Source organism: Hyaena hyaena, unplaced genomic scaffold, assembly GCF_003009895.1.
Source record: "Hyaena hyaena isolate Hyena2069 unplaced genomic scaffold, ASM300989v1 scaffold_70, whole genome shotgun sequence".
Lineage (NCBI taxonomy): Eukaryota > Metazoa > Chordata > Mammalia > Carnivora > Hyaenidae > Hyaena > Hyaena hyaena.
In genome coordinates, this window is record NW_024080701.1 from 63,544 (window position 1) to 84,819 (window position 21,276).

The 21,276-nt window shown below is 43.3% G+C and overlaps 1 long non-coding RNA gene across 1 annotated transcript in view; it reads right to left on the reverse strand.

Annotated features, from left to right (window-relative positions):
* LOC120232192 overlaps positions 1–15,552 on the reverse strand; it is a 41,721-nt gene extending 26,169 nt beyond the window's left edge. The window contains exons 1-4 of the long non-coding RNA XR_005528516.1: positions 15,160–15,552; positions 13,876–13,944; positions 12,313–12,418; positions 6,706–6,789 (exon numbers count right to left, since the gene is read on the reverse strand). This is a non-coding gene — a long non-coding RNA (uncharacterized LOC120232192). The remainder of the gene's footprint in view (positions 1–6,705; positions 6,790–12,312; positions 12,419–13,875; positions 13,945–15,159) is intronic.
* Positions 15,553–21,276: the final 5,724 nt, after the last annotated feature.

Sequence of the window (21,276 nt, forward strand, 5' to 3'; positions counted from 1 at the left end):
GTAGAGCTGACCATCTAATGATGCTTTATCAGAACCCACAGAGACTTCCATGAAAACAAAGCCAAATACCTTTGTAACACACCTGTGGACTGATGCTGATCCCAAAACCAAGTGCAGAAACTATTTCCGAAAAACCTAATGGACTATTTTAAAGTGTTGTATATTTGAATAGGCAGGTAATGACCTTAAAAAAAAAAACCCAGAAGCATCTCAAGAGTCACTTCAAAAATCAACATATAATTTATTAATGTGTTATTTTAAAAATCAAGGATAAAAGTTTAACTTTTAATTATTTAAAAATATTTATTTATTTTGAGAGAGAGAGAGTGGGAATAAATAAATATTTATTTATTTTGAGAGGGAGAGGGAGAGAGAATCCCAAGCAGGCTTTACGCTGTAAGTGCAGAGTTCAATGCAAGGCTCAGACTTAGGAATCGTAAGATCACAACCTGAGCCTAAATCAAGAGTTGGATGCTTAACTGGGCATCACCCAGGTGCCCCAAAGTTTTAATTATCTTAACAATCAAATGTTATTTTAATATGAGCAGCAGATACACATTCCATATTCCCATTGTTTACTTAAATTTCTTTCTGGGAACTTTCTAAATTCTTCAGCTATTCCTTCCTGATTTATCTGATTTCATGGAGCCATTCAGTGATGTCCTTAAGGTGATCTATGAGCTGACCTTTACTGGGCTCATGTTTACTGAACAGCAAGTATGAGGCTCAGAGAATGGTTCTGCTAGTTCCCTCTGGTATGGACTCACTGGTGGGAAAAGTGAATACTGAACCCAGATACTTGGAAAAATATCACTTTATTAGACCACCAAGAAATTTTAACAGAATTGTTTGGGGAGCAGAGATGTGAATTACATTATTTATTTAGACACAAACGTGATATCCTATACTTGATTGTTTCCAGCACATTTGCTTTTATTAATTTGCCTTAATTAACAGCACTTGTCATAGTACTTATTATAGTACTGGACTGTATACTTATTTTTTTAAATTAATATTTGTAAAAGTAAATTAAACTGAGGCGCATTCTCAGGAGAAAAGAAAGCAAGGCGGTTGCCTAGGGTTCATTCTGGTACTAACGTTTTATTTGGTTATCCCTTACCTTTAGAACTTCTTCCAGAAAAGCAGGGAAGAGTAGACCTGTGTCAGTAATTTAACACTCTGTAACTTGAGTGACCAAATGTCAGCACAAAACTCAATCTCCAGTTTGGAGGATTGATCTAAAGGGGTTTTTGTTGTTGTTTTATGAGTAAATGGTATCTTTACTTCTCATTTATTTTACATCAATCTTCATAAAATTAGAAGTTATTTCACACTTTGGGGGCCAGTTCAAAGTCTAAAGTCAGACAAAGTAAGATTATAATCCCAGTCCTGTCATCTGTGAGCAGTGTAATTTAGCGCAAATTGCTAAAGCCCTTTAGGGCTCAGTCTTTCCATATGTAAAATGGGAAAATTACCGGTTCTATCTATGGAGCTGCTTTGAAGACTAAAAGAGATAGTATGTGTGTATTAGCCAGCGTTCTCCAGAGCAACAGAACTAACAGCATACGGATAGATACAAAGAGGAGATTTATTATAGGAGCTGATTCCTGATGATGGAAGCCAGGGCATCTACAATACGCAGTCTGTAACCTGGTGAACCAGGAAGGCGAGTGGTATGACTCAGGCCCTGTCTGTAGGCCTGAGAACCAGGGTAATCAGATGGTTGGAATTCCCAGGCTGAGGCTGAGGCCCACATCCAAGGGCAGGAGAAGGTGACTGTCCTGGCTCAAAGGCTCAAAAAATGAGAGAATCCACACTTTCTCTGCTATTTTGTCCTAGTTAGGCCCTCAGTGGATTGCATGAGGCCTGCTCACATTGGTGAGGGTGGCTCTTCTTTACTTCAGTCAAGTGATTCAAGTCCTAATCTCTTTCTGAAACACTCTCACAGACAAACCCAGAAATAATGTTTTACCAGCGATCTGAATATCCCTTAGCCCAGTCAAGTTGGCACATCAAAATTAAGTTTCGTGATAGGAAGACATGTAGCACCAATCACCTAACAGATACACAGTTTGCTGGTTACAAGATTCCCAGGTGCTGCCCTGGGTCTGACTACAGATAAGATCTCCTCTTTGGTCTCATCCTTTTTTCCCCTCTCTCTCTAAGGGCTAACATAAGCTCTTACTAAGATGAATAGCTCATGGTGATAGTAATACATACAAGGAGCAGTGGAAATAAGTGTCCAGATTATGAAGGAAGCCCTTAAAGGACCTTGAAAGACACAATTAGGTTCTAAGGCAAAACAGTATTCAAAACTGAAATCTAAGTTTCTCTACCCCACTGACTCCCCGGCCTCCAAATATTACTAGGTCAATGAACATTTTAGACAGATGGACAAATATGTGGAAACATTAGCCTCCACTTTCACTGTTTAACATACTTAATTATTTTGTAAATGCACGAGGCAATTGATCCATGGAATTATGTTAGACAATCTACCCAGATTATTATTATTAATTATTATTATTATTATTATTATTATTATTATTGGTTCTACTCAGAACCAATGTTGTAAGATACATCTGCTTTGCCCCCAAAGATGTATTCCCACACTGGAATGGCCCATATTCACTTTTCACCTCTGTCTTCCTGAAATTCCCTCTTTGGTGGGCATGGCTGCCTTTGTGCCTGCCCAGACAGGACTCTGAAGGACCACTCCTTCTCTCAAAGGGTCAGCCCAGGTTTTCTTACTCCTCCCGCCTCATACTTGGCATCTGCCTCTCTTCAGGTGTATCCCTCCAGGAGAACGGCTTGGAAAACTATAGAGAATAAATGCCTTTGGTTGAATTAATTACCTGCCAAGACAATCTGAATTTTACATCTGGAATACCTTTTTCAGACCCATCTCTCTTACATACCACAAGGAAGAATAATTGTTTCTGAATTGTGCAAAGAGAGTAATAATGTGAGAAAAAATTTTAATTTCATAAGCAGAACATTTTGTTAATGGATGAATGTGTTCACAATCTTCTCCTCCTTCCCAAGTGGTGGTGTCTTCTGTTTTCCTTTAGCACCTTTTTTTTTTTTTTTTACTACAGTTAATCCTATGTATCGTAAGTGAATTGGCCCCAGCCCACTGACAATAAGTTATTAAATACATTTTTTTAAAAAACTTTCATACGTAATTTTTAAAGGCATGTTGAATCTTGGTTTCCTCTTTGAAAATTCTACTCCTCCCTTCTCTCCTCCCCATCTCACTGATGCCTTTTCTATACTACATCAAAGGCTGCCTTTTTTAAAAAATTTTTTTTAATGTTTTATTTTATTTCTAGGAGAGAGAGAGAGAGAGAGAGAGACAGCATGAGCAGGGGAGGGTCAGAAAGAGAGGGAATCACAGACTCTGAAACAGGCTCCAGGCTCTGAGCTGGCAGTCAGCACAGAGCCCGACGCGGGGCTCAAACCCAGGAACCACGAGATCATGCCCTAAGAGAAAGTCGGATGCTTAACCAACTAAGCCACCCAGGAGCCCCCCAGGCTGCCTTTTTATTTACCTCCTTCCTCAAGAGAAGGGCAACCCCTCCTTACCGGAACTCATACTAAATTTCTTCTTAGATCCTCAAAAAAGAAATGGATCAAATTCACTTACAGATGTTTCCCAAAGCACCTTACTTCCCAAAGAAAACTGTTTAATAAACCCACAACCAAAATCCTGACGGTATACACTTTAGTCCTTCTCAAGGTTTGTCTGCACACTGATGGATTTCTTGCAAATGATGTCTTATTATACTCTCTTCCCACTTGCTATATTATTTCAAAAGAACTCATCTATTTCAAAAGATAGAATGATAGCCAAAAGGACTGGATTTGAACAAAGCACAGCTGCATGTCTATCACACTCACCCAAACCCTGAATCAATGGCTTATTCTCTCTGCTAGACTTAGCTCATGCATTATTGCTAGGTGTTGGGGTGCTTTTTCCCCCCAGTTCAGGACAGCAGTTCATAATGGAAATAGCTCTGCAGAGCAACATTGATACACAGAGAAAAGCCAGACAAGGCAGGTAAAGTCTCCGCCTAAGGAAGCAGAGTACTTTTTGGCTCTTGTCTTAACTGTATAGAAAGTAGGTCAAGAAAGCTATGCGAAAAGAAAACATGTTTACATGGGTGTACGAGATGGCTACCAAGTGCAGCTCACTGCTGTAGAGGAGAGAAGAAGCATTTCCAAGTCTAAATCTTTCACTGGTCCCCCTGGAAGCTGTCAGATGACCAAGAACCAGGAAGATGCAGAAGGAAAAGATTCTTCTGTTCTGCCGAGGAAAGAGAAAGAATTCTAGGTACTTGCTCCAGATTTGGAAACAAGCATTCAATACAGGGGGACAAAGGCATCTCAGTTTGCAACAGTGATTCATTCTCTCTCACTCTCCCTCCCCACCTCCCCATCAATGGGGGCTGTATACAGTTTCCCTGCCCTCCATCTGAGAAATCCCTTAAAGGTAAGTCACTACCTTCGACAATATAGTTACCTGGACAACTGAGGTATGGAAAACAGAGTTGAAGTTCAGATAAAGTTCGAACAGAGGTCCCCATTGTTCACTCATTTAGTGTCCACCAGAGTGCACGCAGCAGTTCAGATTACATACAGATTTCCATTCTAAATAAGCCCCTAATTAAAAATAAAACCCTCTTTCCACCTGCTCATAACTCTCACAAACACTTTTTTCCCTTTGGGCTCAACCTTCTCAAGCTTGGTCTGTGCCCAACCTGTAGATTACCCTGGAAATGCTGAAGAGCTTTGGGATAGGGTGAGAGAAGGAAAATGTGCTTCTTTTTTCAATGTGATTCCTTTTTTTAAAAATCAGGCTTTGAAAATCGGTAAGGTGAACATAATTTCAGACGCCTGCTTGTACACTTTGAATGTGACCGATTCAAAAGAACAGTTTTGGGGCACCTGGGTGGCTCAGTCAGTTGAGCGTCCAACTTCAGCTTAGGTCATAATCTCACCACTTGTGAGTTTGAGCCCCATGTCAGGCTCTGTGCTAATAGCTCAGAGCCTGGAGCCTGCTTCAGATTCTGTGTCTCCCCCCTACCCCCGCCCCGCTTCTCTGCCCCTCCCATGATCATGCTCTGTCTCTGTCTGTCTCTCAATGATAAATAAACATTAAAAAAAATAAAAGTGGGGCACCTGGGTGTCTCAGTTGGTTAAGCGTCCAACTTCGGTTCAGGTCATGATCTCAAGGTTCGTGGGTTCAAGCCCCGCATAGGGCTCTGTGCTGACAGCTAGCTCAGAGCCTGGAGCCTGTTTCAGATTCTGTGTCTCCCTCTCTCTCTGACCCTCCCCTGCGCACTCTCTCTCTCTCTGTCTCTCTCAGAAATACATAAAACATTAAAAAAAATTTTTTTAATTAAAAAAAATAAAAGAACAGTTTAAAGAGCTGAACAAAGCTCAACCAAACAGGAAGGCTCAAAACAGAGCCTGACGCAGATTCGATCTATTACATTTGTTGATTGCAAAATGACCAGCAGGACTCACAAGTGTGAAAAGGTCATTGCCCAATCTTGCAGCGCTGCAAATTGTGTTCCATGGGGGATATAGGGCACGTGTGTGAAGACTATGGGGCAACTCAAAAAGGTATAGGGAGAAGCAGTTTTGTCCCATGCTTAGAGAGAAGACTGTCATTTATAAACCCCTGAGATTGCGGCAACACAAATTTGCACAATACCACAATGACACAGCTTGGGCAAAGAGGGGTTTCCCCTTTCCTCCTATGCAATTTGTTAACTTTCTATGCAATTTGTTAAAAATGAAACACGAAAAAGAACCTTTAAAATACAATTTCTAAAATTCTCTGCTTCACTCTCTACCCTACCTCATCCCCAGGGTAGAACAAATTAAGACAAACACTCACGGTACAGGTAACTTCATGACACATGTACACACAGAGCAACTGGCCACTAAAATATTTCCACAGCATTGCATACACCTCGTTCTCCTTTGTACTTCTCTCCTCAAGTTCAACCATGTTTACCTTTGCAGATGCTCCTCTTGGGAAAGTCCTACATATTCTGAGGATCTGGAAAGCCACCTGTTCATGCACTTAATTCAACAAACATTTGCCTCGATGACCTATGAGAGCAGTCCCACTAGGAAAGGGAGAGGACAGAGTTCCCTTAACTAAATTGCTCAGATTCTCAGGGGCCAGTGTTGGGCTCAGCATTCAATTCAGTTTTCGGAGTAAAGCAACCATGTGTGCTAGCTGGGATGGCACCATTTCAGGTGCCCCAGCCTATGCTATTGTGGACAGGACTCTCTGGAGGTGTCACTACATTCTAGCTTCCTGAAGTATGGTCCTTGGCTTGGGAATGACAATAACTAGTGACAAAGGATTTGTGCATTACCGCACTGTGACTAAAATGCCAACCCATTAAAACCAATCTTATCTTGGCCCCAAAGATTCTGAACATGGATAGACTAGAGAAGATACATCCCTCATCTCTGAAGGTTTAGGATCTACCCCTTCTATAGCATCAGCTCATCAAACATAGTCACTGTACTCTCAAAGGAATAAATTGCAAGCACAAAGCATCTTTTAGGAAAAATACTTAACCCCCACCTTGAGTTCTTGAAGTTGGCAATGCATTTATTGCATGGAGTCCCGCTTGAGGAAGATGAATGAGTTTGAATGCTGCTTCCATCACCTAGACCTACCTGGCCATTCAAAGAGGTTCCGTGGCAGACACGGTCAATGCCATAGTGAGGTGACAATCAGGACTTTTCAAGACATGCCTGCTTCTGAAAGACATTTAAAAGACATAGGTTAGAGAATTATGGATTTATAAAACCAGCGACAAAGAGTAATTGACCTCAGCAGAGTCTTTATTTATTAGTCGTTCCATCAAAGAGCTGAGTTTTGCAAGGTCTTTGTGGGAAACTGACAGTTTTTCAGTGATTGGATTGGGATAAGTCTGTGTATGTGTGGGGAAAGGTGCTCTACATAAATGTTTAAAAGATGAAATGGAGTTGATATTTATGTGTACCACATTATTTTCATTCAAACAGAAGAGATATAAGTACCAATCATCATATATAATCTTTAAGTCTTATTATTATCCATCTGCCACTTTTTTGGCAAAGTTCCCAACAGCCCTTTAGTCTGACTGTGCCTCAGTTTTGCTAAGACTTCTGCAGTTGTACACGGCAGGCTCTGCCCACTCTGAGCTTTGGTATGCATGGCATTCTACTCCATGACTTTATCCCCCACACCAGATCCCAGCCGTTCTGCAAAAACCCTTCAAGTCCACTTGTTGCAAGATGGCTTCCCTAAATGTACAAGCTTCAGCTCAAATGACAGTTACACGTGGTTCCTGCTATGTGATACAAAGGGGTTTCCCATGAAGACCCAGCAAAGCAGTATGGCCCACTCACAACATACTTCACATGTGCACTACGTGATGATGCAACACACTCTTATTGAGATAAGAGCTTAGAAGTTAAGGCATGAAATGATCCATTCTTCGGTTAGCAACTGCTGATTTACTATGTTTACCATGGAAGGAAGCATGGACAGTGAAGGACAACAGACTGAGGCTCCCTGCTTGCTTGCTGATCCCTGTTCTGGAATTAACTAGTTTTTTGACCTTGGACAGGTCACTTCCTCCCTGTGAGCCTTCATTTCTTTATTTGTCATAATATAATGATGCCTCAGTCCCTACCAGCTCCAAAATTCTATGGAGACATTCATTTGCTCATTCATTCATTCATTCATTCCAGAAGCATTTACTGAGCACCACTGGGATGTTTGCTTCTATGCTAGCATTCTGGGAATACAGCTAGGAAAAGACCACTACAGTGGTCTGATTGATTTTATGCTGCTTACAATCTAGCTGGCATCTAAGTATTGTTAGCACACACCTAACAGATAATGACTCAAAAGCAGCAACAGTTAATTTCTCACTCATGCAAAGTAGCAAACAGGAGGTTCTGTGCAACAGGAAGCTCCCCCCCACCACCAAATATTAAGTGTATTAATGCAGGGATCCAAGATTCTTCCATTTTGTGGCCCTCCCGTATTCAACACTTGGCTTTTGTGGTTGCCATGGTTATGTGCATCAAGCCACTGCAGGAGGGAAGGCAAGGTGGAGCAGGAGGCAGTGCTGCATGCAGGAGGTAGTTTGGGTCCATTGACCCCACAGTCACATGGTCTCCCCTAACTGCAGGGAAGGTGGAGAAATGTGCCCAGAAAGCCAATCAGGTGCCCAGGAAGAAGAGTTTCCATAAACAGCTAATCAGTCTCTGCCAGGACATAAGGAGAGTGGAGGAAACGAGGAAAAGAAAAGGAGATTCTACAGCAGAAGCTGGGAAGACAGAATTCACAAAATGACAAGTAGAAAGGAAGAGAAAACGGAAGCCAGAGCTACTCAAACCAACTAGAGGACTATGAGGGATTTGTGAAGGCATCTTGTGAGGCCCCAGCACGTGAAGAGCAATAAGTCAGGTGAATCTTTGGGAGGAAAAGGATCACCAGACAAATAGTAGCGGAGGACCATAGGCCTCATGAGATGAATTAATATGAATCACCTGAAAACCCATGAAATTAACCCACATGGTTTTTAGGCAAACTAAAATTTTCATAAATAAGTCTATATTTCTGGTGCAAATCAGTCTTGCAAATTAGTGACTATGAGCGATATTCTGACCTAGGCTGGATTTTATTTATTTATTCATTTATTGCCATTGGCATGATTTAAATATTGGAAAATGTCATATGAGAAATCCAGTTTCCATGTTTTCCTGAACAATGACAAGATATGGCCATAGTGTTTTTTTCATTTTGAGTAGCAATAATCAGACAACTTCAGGTAGCCACTGACCTTAGACGGGGCATGCTGTCTTCTATAGACCAAAGTCCTACAACTTACTTCATTTTGACCAAATCATTCCATGATATCAGTCATGTAGGCAATCTAATTTGCAACCCCTAACATAAAGACTTAATTTCTTACCAGCCAGAAATATAATGAGAAGGGGGCACCTGGGTGGCTCAGTTGGTTGAGCATCAGACTTCAGCTCAGGTCATGATCACATGGTTCATGGGTTCAAGCCCCATGTCAGGCTCTGTGCTGACAGCTAGCTCAGAGCCTGGAGCTTGTTTCAGATTCTGTGTCTCCCTCTTTCTCTGACCCTCCCCTGCTCATGCTGTTTCCCTCTCTCTCTCTCAGAAATAAATAAAACTTTTTTTTTAAAAAAAAGAAATATAATGAGAAGAACTAATTCGGGGACTTGGTCATTTTCAGGGTCTGACAACAGCTCTCTCAGAACACACTATACACATATATGCACACATGTGTACATATATAAGATAGAAACATGAGAACTTGCTTTGCTGGATGTTTACTTGCTTAAGTATCTTTTCTTCAATGGATTGTGAATTATTTTGAAAACAAGGCTCACAGTACCTGGTCCAATGTATACGCTCAGTTAAGACTTTTGAAAGAAATCACAGTAAATTTATAACAAAAGGAATCACCTGAAATGCATTATAATGAAAGAAATACTGAGTAAGGTGTTAAGGCAGCATCTCTGACTCAGAACAGGTTCCACCATGACCCACAGCCCAGGTGGGGACAGATATCCCTGAATGTGTCAATGTGCACCTTACACAGAAGAGAGAGAAGGAAAGAAAGTAGCAGCGCTGGAGACAAGAAGAGAGAAATGGAGGGAAAAGGGACACTAAAAAGGCCATTGGTTCAAATGACCTTCTTTGGGCCGTGTTATAACAGAACTGGTCACTCTGGAGCTACAGGGAACAAGTTGTCACAGCATCACTCTCCAGCAAGGTCCTGAGATCTAGAGAAAGGCCCAGCACCTGGAGGTTCCCAATGAGCCCAGCCAACCCCACTGCTGAAGGACTGAAGAAAACCCTCATATGCCTTACTTAATGGCTTCAGTGACCAGCATTTTCCTACACTGCAGGCATTCAATAAAGACTGGACTGGGTTGAATGGAACTGAACAGACCTGAATCAACGTCACTCAGAGCATCCTGGGTGTCCTTAGCAGGACAGGGAATCAACCCAGGCCTCCACAAGCTTTATGCAAAGGGCTGCCCCTGCCAAAGGCACCAGAACTATCAAAATCAACTGAGCACATAAACAAGTCTCATTGGGTGCTTAATTCCTGCTGTGAAGATGCCAGGGGATGAATGAGGTGCCAACAATTCTTCAGTCAACTCTCATAGTTAACCATAAAGGGAGACGGGGACGGCTGGCACAAGCTGCCCGGCCAGGCAGAGTGGGAAATGCTGGCATGGTGACTGGTAGAGGCAGACATGTCTGGGCACAAGGGTGTTAGCTTAGCCTACTAATATTTTTCTTGGACGGCAATGAAAGTCTCCTGGAAGTATCTTGCTATTCCCTCTTATGCTAACTCTTCTCTCTACCTTCCCAGTTGAGGTGGAGAGAGGCAAAGTTGTTTTCCAAACTTTTCTGGGAAAACTAGGGTTCTGGTCACTTTCAGAGACTGAAAGTAGCCTCATCCATCCACTCAATCAGCATATGTTTATTGACAACCTGCTGTGTGCTAAGTGCCAGATGCTAAGCAGTGAATAACAGAGACTTGGTAGTTTACTCTCTATTTGGAGAGAAGGGCAGTAAACAAATAGACACGTGCATCATAACTAAGTGCGATAAGTGGCTCAAAGAAAGTGAACGCAGTGCTCTGATAGAAAGTGGCAAACAGCATGGTGGTGGCTTAGTCAGAGAAAGCCTCTCAGAAGACACTGAGCCCTAAAGAAAAAGAAGGATCCAGCCACGAGAAGAAGAGCTAGGAACAACCGTTTCAGGTGAAGGGAATAGCATGAAAATTGTTTCGGTCTCTGAGAGTCCAACAGGGGACATTACTGACAGCCTGGGTCATATGTGTACAAGCGAGGGACTCACAGACTGGCCTGAAAGACATAGAAAGGAAATTAATTTGAGATCTTTTTACAGTCTCAAGTTCTGGGGTCTACATGAGGTTCTGAGACGTACATAGGAACCCCTTCAGTGAATGGCATAGAGCAAGCCAGAACCATGACCAGCTTGAAAGGAAAGGCCACAGTGCCTGCCAAGCCAGACTCATGAAACATCCAGGCTACACAAACCAGAGGATAAACATGGGTCAGAATCAGCCTTGCCAGAGGCAGCTGGGAGTAGGATCTTCTCTTTGTTCTCCACTCTCTGTATGCCAGCCAGGGACATGAGTTCAAAATGGCACCAGAAGGGTGCGTGCAGTGCCCTAGAACAAACACTCAGAGCTAGGGTAGCCAACAGGCTTGGGCCACGAGCAGAGGCACACCTATTCACAGCAGGCCTAGGCGAGAGCTTTAGGATAGGAAGTTGGTTTAATAGCCAGGTAGTTTATTATCAGGTCACAAGTTCACATAAGAAAAACACATGATTCCTAATAAAAACAGACACCCAGACAGGGAGGATATTCTTTTCACAATGGACAAGAGTCGTCTTTTTGGCCTGGCAGCCTTCAGAGACATTGTTCTCACCATTTTCTTTACGGGTCCAAGGTTGCTAAAGGGAGAGATTAATTTTTATTGCTACGATTATCTGCTAAGCAGATGCCCTCAGGCCCTGGATGTATGTTCCATTTTGTTCTGTTAGAAGTAAATAAATTTCCTAAAGGATAATATAATCTGGCCAAAGTACTACCTATGTGGTAACTGCAGGCCAATGGCGTCAGACATATTTGAAGAAGTATCCAGGAAGGCCTTTCTGAAGGTCGGGGGGTGGGGGGGGGGAGGGAGCTGCTGGACAAACCCTCAATCATGTGCTTGTTTTGTTTGGCATTTGATGAAGAGGCACTGACTCTCTGGCAAAATCTGGACACGAATTCAGCATTATTCACTTATCTAGCCTGAGCCCAGTCATGAAACTTCAACCCAGAGTTTTCAGTTCTTCCTGGTACAACAGGTTCTGTTGCAGGAGACCAGACTCCTAGCACGAGCCAGGTGACACCCTTAGATCCACTCCCTGTCACTGTAACCAGGAGTTAAATCCAATCATAATTAAACAGAAACTCTCCAGGCCTAGGTCGGAACTGACTTGGTCCAGGTTATATCTCCAACGGCTCTGAGCCTACAGGATTGTTTGCTTCTTTATTTATTTTTAAGAGTTATTTCTACGTAAGGAGACCTTTTGACAACTTTTCCATATCTCAGTCAGGGATTTCCTCCCACTTCTACTGTGTGTGTGTGTGTGTGTGTGTGTGTGTGGGTGTGTGTGGGTGTGTGTGGGTGGGTGTGTATTTAAGCCAAAGGAAATCTTACCACCCAGGTCCAGCAGTGATGAGGTTGTGAAGCATGTATCTTTCATCCATAATAAGCCTCCAAACAGACTCAGGCAGAAATTTACCAAATGTTTGGGTTGGTCCCCCTGAGGTGGTGAAAACATGATTTTTCACGAACTTTAAGAGCAGCGCAAGACTTTCCACAAAATGATAACATAGCCCCGGACACAGCATACACAACTTTTCAAGTCCCAACGTCTGTTCTCTGCAATTCTAGACAGGAATCTAATGGAGTAGAAGGAGGACTCTGCAGTAAACAGAAAAGGGCCTTGAACTCCTAACGCCTTTCCCCTGTGGCAGGCAGCAATGGAGAAGTCAGAGGCACAAGGCAAAGGCTGAATCCATCCTTTGTGTCCATAGCTAAATTAAGTGGACTCACTAAAAAAGCTGGCTCAATAAAAACATTTAGATCAGGGGCGCCTGGGTGGCTTAGTCGGTTAAGCATCCGACTTTCGCTTAGGTCATGATCTCGTGGTTCGTGGGTTCGAGCCCCGCCTCGGGCTCTGTGCTGACTGCCAGCTCAGAGCCTGGAGCCTGTTTCAGAGTCTGTCACTCCCTCTCTCTCTGACCCTCCCCTGCTCACGCTGTCTCTCTCTCCTAGAAATAAATAAAACATTAAAAAAAAAAAAAAACCATTTAGATCAAAGACCCACTCTGTCACATTTTTAAGATACTGCAAGTTATTCTCACTTACCTAACCATGCTTAACTCTGGGTAATGAGAAGGCGGTCATGGGGAAGATGGGGATGGACAGCTGACATGGCTGAAAGAGTTAAGTGACCTTTAGGTTTGAGAGGATTCGTCGTAATGGCTGCCAAGAAAAGGGCGAGCCTGTTACTCATTCCCTTTCCTTCAAAAAGTAGTTATTTTGGGGCACCTGAGTGGCTCAGTTAGCTAAGCATCCAACTCTTGATTTTGGATCAGGTCATGATCTCACAGTTGTGGAATCAAGCCCTGTGTCAGGCTCCATGCTGGTAACACAGAGCCTGCTTGGGATTCTCTTTCTCCTTCTCTCTGCCCCTCCCTTGATTGTGCTCTCACTCACACTCTTTCAGAACAAATAAATAAACATTAAAAAAAAAAAAAAGAAAGAAAGAAATAGCTCTTTCATGAGTCTCCTGCCTTTATTCACTTGATCAACAAACATTTGTTACAGGCCAGGCACTGAGCATGAACAGGACAGGATACGCAATGTCAACAACGAGGAAATTGGCCACGGTGGTTTTCAGGCAGCCCCTTGAATCAAGACTCACCACAGTTCTCTGCTTCTGACATTTCTCCCTGTCAGCCACACTAAACCAAAACCAAAGTTGGGACATCATCCTTTAGGGAGGAACCACACTATTTTCCCAACCGTGCAAGTGCGGTGAAATACACGCATAAAGAGTGGATGGTGTTTCATCACTCTGTGTGGGGGGCCTCACAGCCTTTAGCTTGCCCCTTTCCATTGTCTTGGAGGAGGGGTACTGTCTTACTCCCCTACTTTCCCTCACAGCCCCGTCACTGTCCCCATGCACCACCCACACAGGCTCTTGCCGCTCACCTCTGCATAGCCCCTCCATTTCTAAGCCTTCTTCCCATAAGCTTCGCGTCCAACTGCATTTCCTCTTTTCTGCAAAAAACCAAAGGACACGGTGATTGTGACATGTTCTGAAGAGGTTTTCTTTACCAAGAAAGTGGTGCAAACTGAGCCCCCACAAGGAAATCAGAGTGAGTCACTTAGAGCTCTTGGCTTTTGCCTTGCAGGCTATTGAACTCAAGCTCTGTAGCATCCGGCTCAAGCCCAGTTGTCCAAGCTAAGGAAAGGCCTGACAGGGTCATTCCCTAAGCATTAGATTATGCAGAAACATAAGCCAAACAGGGTCAAACCGAATCCCATGGTTTTCGTCGGTATAAATTGAGAAAATGACCAAATACTGACAGGATGAAGACTAAAGTCCATCTTATCTCATTGTACTGTAGCAGAAAAATAAATGATTCTTAGAAAAATGATCCCAACTCCTCTGCTTCAGCAAACATGAGAGAGAGGAAAAAGAACTAAACATTGGCAGCTCTCATCATTTTTGATCTAACACAAAAACTAATGACACCAATATCTACCCAATGGTACATGGGTGACTGAAAGTTTGGAAATTGAATCAGAAACAAACCAGAGTCACTGTCATAAACTTGGGAATGACTGCAGGGAAGAGAAGCAATTTGAAACTTCTGTTCCCTCCTAGCACCAGGCCTATCATGTCTTAAACACAGTCATTAGTGATAAAGCAAAAGCAAAGAAATACAGGTGGGCCCTACCAGAGAATGAGGTCTGAGCCTCACACAGCATCCTCTTTTCTACAGGGCTAGCAAAAGCTCCCCCTCTTCCATGGAGTCCTCAAGGACTTCACCTACTCATACTTCTTATTAAGAATTTTCTAGAGCATATATATTTTTTTATGCCTCACAAGATGGAAAATTTTCAGATTTTCTTTGACATTGGTCTCTACTTGTGTCAGGTATATTTTCCTCTATCTCATGACTTAAAATAAGCAATCTATACCACCACCATTATCATCATCATCATCATCATCATAATATTATTATTATTTATTATTTTACTCTCCCACATAATCTAGTTCGGAGCTGAACATATCAAAAGCCCCTAGTGTTTTTTCGGTAGATAATTTTGATAAGAGTTTTCTAAAGAGAGCCACCATGCCTGGAAGAACAAAGATGGTTGATGGCTTATTTCCATTAAGTGAGGAGGGGTGGCGGGGGGGACTTGGTTAAATACATCTGCTTGGACTAAGTTTTCTTTCAAGTTGAAGCCTCGAATAACATATCAAACCTGGTATTTCTTGATCTTCTTCTTCTATCTCTTCTGTCACTCACCCGTTACCAAGGCCCATAGTCCAAGCAGGTGACATGCACAACAAAAGAACATCCAATAGTGAAAATTCCATTCCTGTCAAGCTCATAGATGCAAACATCAAAACATAAATGGTTTGTCCATTTTCCCCCAAAGCTGGAGTCCATTTTATAAATCTCAAGTATGAACACTGGCCCTTAGGGGGCAAACTGGATCAGCCTCATTCAAATAAAACTTCACCTTTTGGACACACGGCAGGGCTACTGAGTGGCCTGTGAGCAAGGTTGATTTTCTCATGCACATTTGCCTCAGCAGGAAAGGTTTGGTTCTTTGCTAAGGAGGCAAGAAAGGTTATTTATGCTAGAATTTATGACAGGGATTCTAATCAGTGAGGTCTGACATACAGACAGTGATCAAGTATCTCATTTGCCTGAGATTGGTGAGGTTTCCTGAGACTCAGAAACTTCCATGCTAAAACCAGGCAATTCCTCAGCAATCTGGGACTAGATACTGCCCAGATTCCAAAAGTCAACCTTCTCAGCTTCTAGACCTACTTATCCCAATTCACCTCACCTGGTGGTTATGTGGAAAGCCAGTGACCACAGGTGCCCAGAGAATTCTTGGATTCCCAAGCCTGTTTCCTTGGGATTGCTGTTAGTACATGCTCCTGGCCCATTTGCTCTCTTGAGTCTATCCTTGGGCAATCTATCATTGCCTGGGGCTTCCTTTCGTCTTCATACACTTGACCCCCAAATGTGAAGCTCAGTCCTGACCTTCACCCTCAGCTTGTCTTCCACTGTAAGTGTCTTCATCCTCCATCCTGTTGGCTACTTAAGTTCAACAAAAACTACACTAAACTCAATGGGACCTCTTCACCTAGTTTTGTTTGTTTCTTTGGCATCTCATATTTATGAAAATGGCTTTGCCATTCTTCCAGACTTCTAGCTAGACTTCCGACTTCCCTTTTTTCATGGCCTCCTTCTCCCAGGCTGCCTCCCAAGACCAATTGTGTTCCAAAGCTTGTGAGTCATCAGTTCTCCAACCAACAACCACCTTTTAGGCCCTTCACTTGCCGCGGCTCCAACCAGTAGAATTATCTCCCCTTGCCCTACTTTTTTCTCCCCTCCCACCCTGAACCCACCCAGTGCACTAGTTACAACTCTGATCACGTCACTCCTCCCCTAAACACTTAGAACAGTCTCTCCTTCATCATAACATGTCCAACCCCACACAGCCTTTGAACCCCAAATGGTACCTTCCCCAGGAACCATCATGTGCCCCTATAGAAAATAATGTCTCTTGTGTCTTAACTCCTTGGGCACATGAATCTTCCATATTCAATATGATAATCTTTATGCGTTATCATCTTCCCTTTTAAACCAAAGGCCCTAAGAGCAAAATTTTTAATTCGTTCACCATTTTATCCCCACTTACAATAACAAATAAATAGATAAATAAGATCCAAGTAAGGTTTGTCTGGAGGCTTACTCGTGAATGCTGTTGTTTGACTTCCAAATGCTTCCTCTATATCCCTGTGTCTTCTGACCACTTCTCCTCACGCAAGTCACCAGTAGGTAAAGCCTTGAGAGTTGAAGGCAGCCACTCCTTTGCCTTACCAGAAGCTTTATCGCCGTAGGATTCCTAGCTGTCATGGCAGGCCAGTTAAGGGGGCTTTACCCCCATGGAATTGTGAAATTGAGAATCCTTTGAGGTGTAACCAGAATTCTTTCCCTGCGCTCCATCCTCACCTTCATAATGAGCATACTTTTCCAACAGAGGCTGAACAGTGCACTTTATTTTGCCCTCTCTTCCATATCCCCTGGGTTGCTATGGCTCTGAGTTTGCCTGTTTCCTGACCCAAGAAAGAAACAAAGAAATGTGTTAAACTGGCTCAACATTTAATTATTTTATATAGAGAAATAAGGGTGTTGGCCTATGGCATTGCTGTCTGAAGGAGGCATTTTTCCTGATTCCTGTCAACTCATCCATCCATCATGGAGTAAACATTCAGAGGTTCAGAGGAGGGTAGAATCTGAACTTGTCCTTGGCCCCCTTTATCTTTTTCCCCCTCATTCCCCTCTCCCCTCCAATCCCTCCAATTGCAGCATTTTCTGGTTTGCATCCAAGGCCTCAAAACCCAGACATTATAGAGATGGCATGCATAGTTAGAAGAAATACTGAGAAGCTCCCAGGACCCTTTAAATAGGAAACAGAGCCACAGCCCTTGCCACACCTACAGGGCCAGCTGAGTCCCAGTCTGCTGCCGCATCCGCATCTCCTTTGCAGTAATCATACACTCCACTCAATAAATGTTTATCAAGCACTTACCATGTCACTGCTCTGTGGTTACTGGGAACAAAAGAGAGTGACATTCACAGCAGTCAGGAATGAGTGAGACAGGGCCATGATGAGGGCACCAGCCAGAGTGTTGGACTAGAGTTTTGAGGGGTACTGTTGTTGCTAAATTATTCCATTTGTTGCTAGATTATGGGGACATCCAAGGCGCCTCAGGTGAGCGGCCAGGGCAGCCTGGGCAGAGTGGGGGAAAGGTGAGAAGGCATTCAGGGGCTCTAGGGGCCGGTTTTTTGTCTACTGGTGTGGAATTATTCCACCAGTTTAATAACTGGTTGGGCCATGCCAATGTAGGCTGCTGAATGTGAGTCTTTGATATTGTAATGTGCAAAATAGAAGGAGGCCTTGTACCTCATGTGTCCTATAGTGCATTGCAGGAGATGGATGGTGCTGTGATCTGAATTTGTATCATCCCTGAATTCATACACTGGTCCTAACCCCCAAAGTTTCTGGTATTAGTATGTGAGGCCTCTGGAAGATGATCAGGTCATGAGAGTAGAACCCTCACTGATGGGATTAGTGCTCCTATACAAGTGACCTTATAGAATCTTTTGCCATGTGAGGACACAGCAGGAAGTGTCTGACTAGGAAGAAGGCCCTCACTAAAATCTGCCCAGGCTGCCATGCTGATCTTGGACTTCTAGTCTAGAACTGTAAGCAATAAATGTTTGTTGTTTATAAGCAACCTGGTCTGTGATATTGTTACGGCAGCCCAAACAGACTAAGACAGACAGTAATAAAATACTCCTACAAAAAGTGTAAGATTCTACTTGGGTTAAAACTGACCAAATATAAAATTGTGACTGTAAGTAACATTACAAAGATAGGTACTCAATACACTGAGAGCATGCAATAGTAGAATTTGATCATTTCAGATTAATCACGGAAGGCCTCTCTGAGGAAGTGAGGTCTAGGCTAGGATCTGAAGTATAATTAGTACATCAATGAGGGAATAAAAGGACGTTCTGAACAGGACAACATGTGCAGAAGTCTTGTGGCAAGGAAATGGGAAGAAGGCAGATGTGGGTAGAGGAAAGAGAGGAAAAGGGAGTAAATGAAGAGGAAGAAGAAAGGTGTATAGGGGCCAATGTGGGGCCTTGGGTTCTATCTATCCCAAGAACAATGGCATGTCCTACGTGAGTTAAAGCAGTGGGGTGGCATTATCAGATTAACACTTTCGTGTTGACTGCTGCCTGGAAAATGGCTGGGTCCGGAGGAGGAGGTTGGTGGCAGACACCTCACTACTTGATACCAAGGACACCTAAGGTCCTATGTGTGCAGTGTTTTCCTCAGGGCTCTCATCTCTCATCCTAGGAAGAAAGGACTCATTTCCACACGGCAAGGCTCTGACAGGTTTCTCATGTCAATGAAAATAAAGGGGTTATGCAGCAGAGAGAAAAGCACACAGGGATTTAAAAAAGACATGCTCTCGACTTCTTCCTTAGTCATTATAAACTATAATCTGTTTAGCTCACACCCTGACAGCCAAGTACCTGACTAAACATTGCCATTCATTGCCTCCTCAATGTTCAGAATGACTCAGCGAGGGAGGTATTATCATCTCCATTTTACACACGAGAGCATCAACACTCAGAGGGGTAACTTGCCAAGGAATCAATAGGATTGAAGCCCAGGACTTTCTGACTGCTGCACTTTGGCTTTTAACCCAGTAATGGTTATTAAATGTGAACACGTGGTTGGGTCCATGATAGACGCCGGCCTTTGGAGCTTAGTGACGCCATCTTGCCCAGCAGGCATAGAGTCTAATGGAGGAGAGGGCCACACATCTATGTAACTGGAGTATAATACAACGTGACATGGGCTTGGACAGCACACATTAAAGCCTTACGTGATATTTTTCTTCATGAAGGAGCAGTGATTTTCTGTTTAGTATTGTAGTCAGCTCAGCATCCCTATGAGGCTAATTTTACTGAATGACTTAACGTGTGCCAGACATTGTGCTAAGTGCTTGAAATATGTTCATTTAACATAATCCTCAAAGCTACATCACCAGGAAGCTAGCAATACTGTCCGCAGTTCACAGATGAGAAAGTGAGGCTCACATCAGTCAAAAAAATTCCTCAGGATCACAAAGAACACAGGTAGGACAAATAACTCTCTGTGGAGAACCAACTAATACCAAAGAGTGGTAACTTTAAATCTGCATGAAACAGGAGATGTGCTCTGAAATGGAAAACCAACCCCAAGCTGATGCAAGACGCAGCATGTTAAAACTAACCATAAACACCCCAGCCACAGGAGCCTGACTGCAAAACAGGTTAGCCTCCCAGAGTCAGGATCTACGGGCAAACTGTTCCTACTTCTTGGAGTTGTTTTGACATTGAAATGTGAAAGTTTTTAAATTAAGGAGGGGAGCAGAGGCTCCAAGGAATGTTAAAATAATCCGTGGCAAAACAGAGAAAGTTTAATATTCATTAAGGGGTTTTCATTTCAAATGATCGTTTTACCATACTGACATCTAAATTGGGGAGCAGGGAGAAGAGGAAGAAACTCTTACTTAATCCCTTTCCTGAATTTGTCACAGAGAACGCACAGCAGAGGTCCCTGGGGGTTTCAAGCTCCTCCTGTGAAAGCTGGGGTCTGTGGCTGCCCAGACCCTCCCCAGGTCTTCCTGGCTGCTCATCCACACCCGAGGGCCAATCCGGCTTTGCCAAGAATCAGCACGCCAACCAATACGGTCTCTAGCACTTACTTAGGGAGACTGTGCATAGATCTTCTCCCAGAGGCAGAGCTTTGCCTGGATTATATCTTCATTATTTCATCTTTAAATCCAAAGAACAAATGTTGGACTCCAGAATCCTAGGAAATATCTGAAACCCAACCCAGCAAATCTCCATAAATTAAGTAATGTTCAGCCTCAAATAGAAGTTGTCATTTCCAAAAGTCAGAAGGGTGTGTATGTCTAGGGAGCAGTCTGGAATGAATGCTCTGTGCTCTGACTTCCAGGATCTACCTTGCTAGCCAGGGCTCCTTCAGCTCCCTGGGGGTTGGGGTGAGATGGGGGTGCCGGAGGGGGTGGGGGGCGGGCGCTGGGAGTCTCTGAGCTGAAGGCACTCACTACCTACCAGGCAGACTTTGTGCTGGTTTCCCGGGGGACATAACATGCTCAAAGGCTTACCTGCCCTGCACTGTATTTATTCGTTCACACATTTAATCATGAATTCTTCAACCCTGTATTCAACACACGTATACCAGGCATGAAGCTAGATACGCTGATAGCTCATCAGTGAACACGCAGTCACCAGAAATTCAGCCTTCAGATTTACACCTTATTTCATCATTAGCGCATCTAGACATGGTGCCCAGTGGAAGGCTCGTTAGAATATATTGTTACTTCAGCATCAACTGAAGCTAGCAATACTGTCCACAGTTCACAGATGAGAAACTGAGGTTCACATCAGTTAAAAAAAAACCCTCAGGATCACAAAGAATGGTGATCGGTGTCCTGGAAGCACTCACCGGTTCATCAGTTTCACACAGGGAGAATACCTGCAGAAAAGCTTCTGGAGAGGAGGAAAGGAGAGGGGAGGGGAGGGGAGGGAATGGGAGAGGAAAGACTCAATAGTACAGAAGAGGCCAGGACAGACTCAGCAAAGCCTGGCAAAGGTCAGGGACACCCAAGGTCACTGTCACCAGGATGGTGGTGTCACCAAATCCAAGGTAGGAAAAGAAATGAGGAGGAACTGGAGAAGCCAGAAAATAAAGTATATATGCCCTTAACAT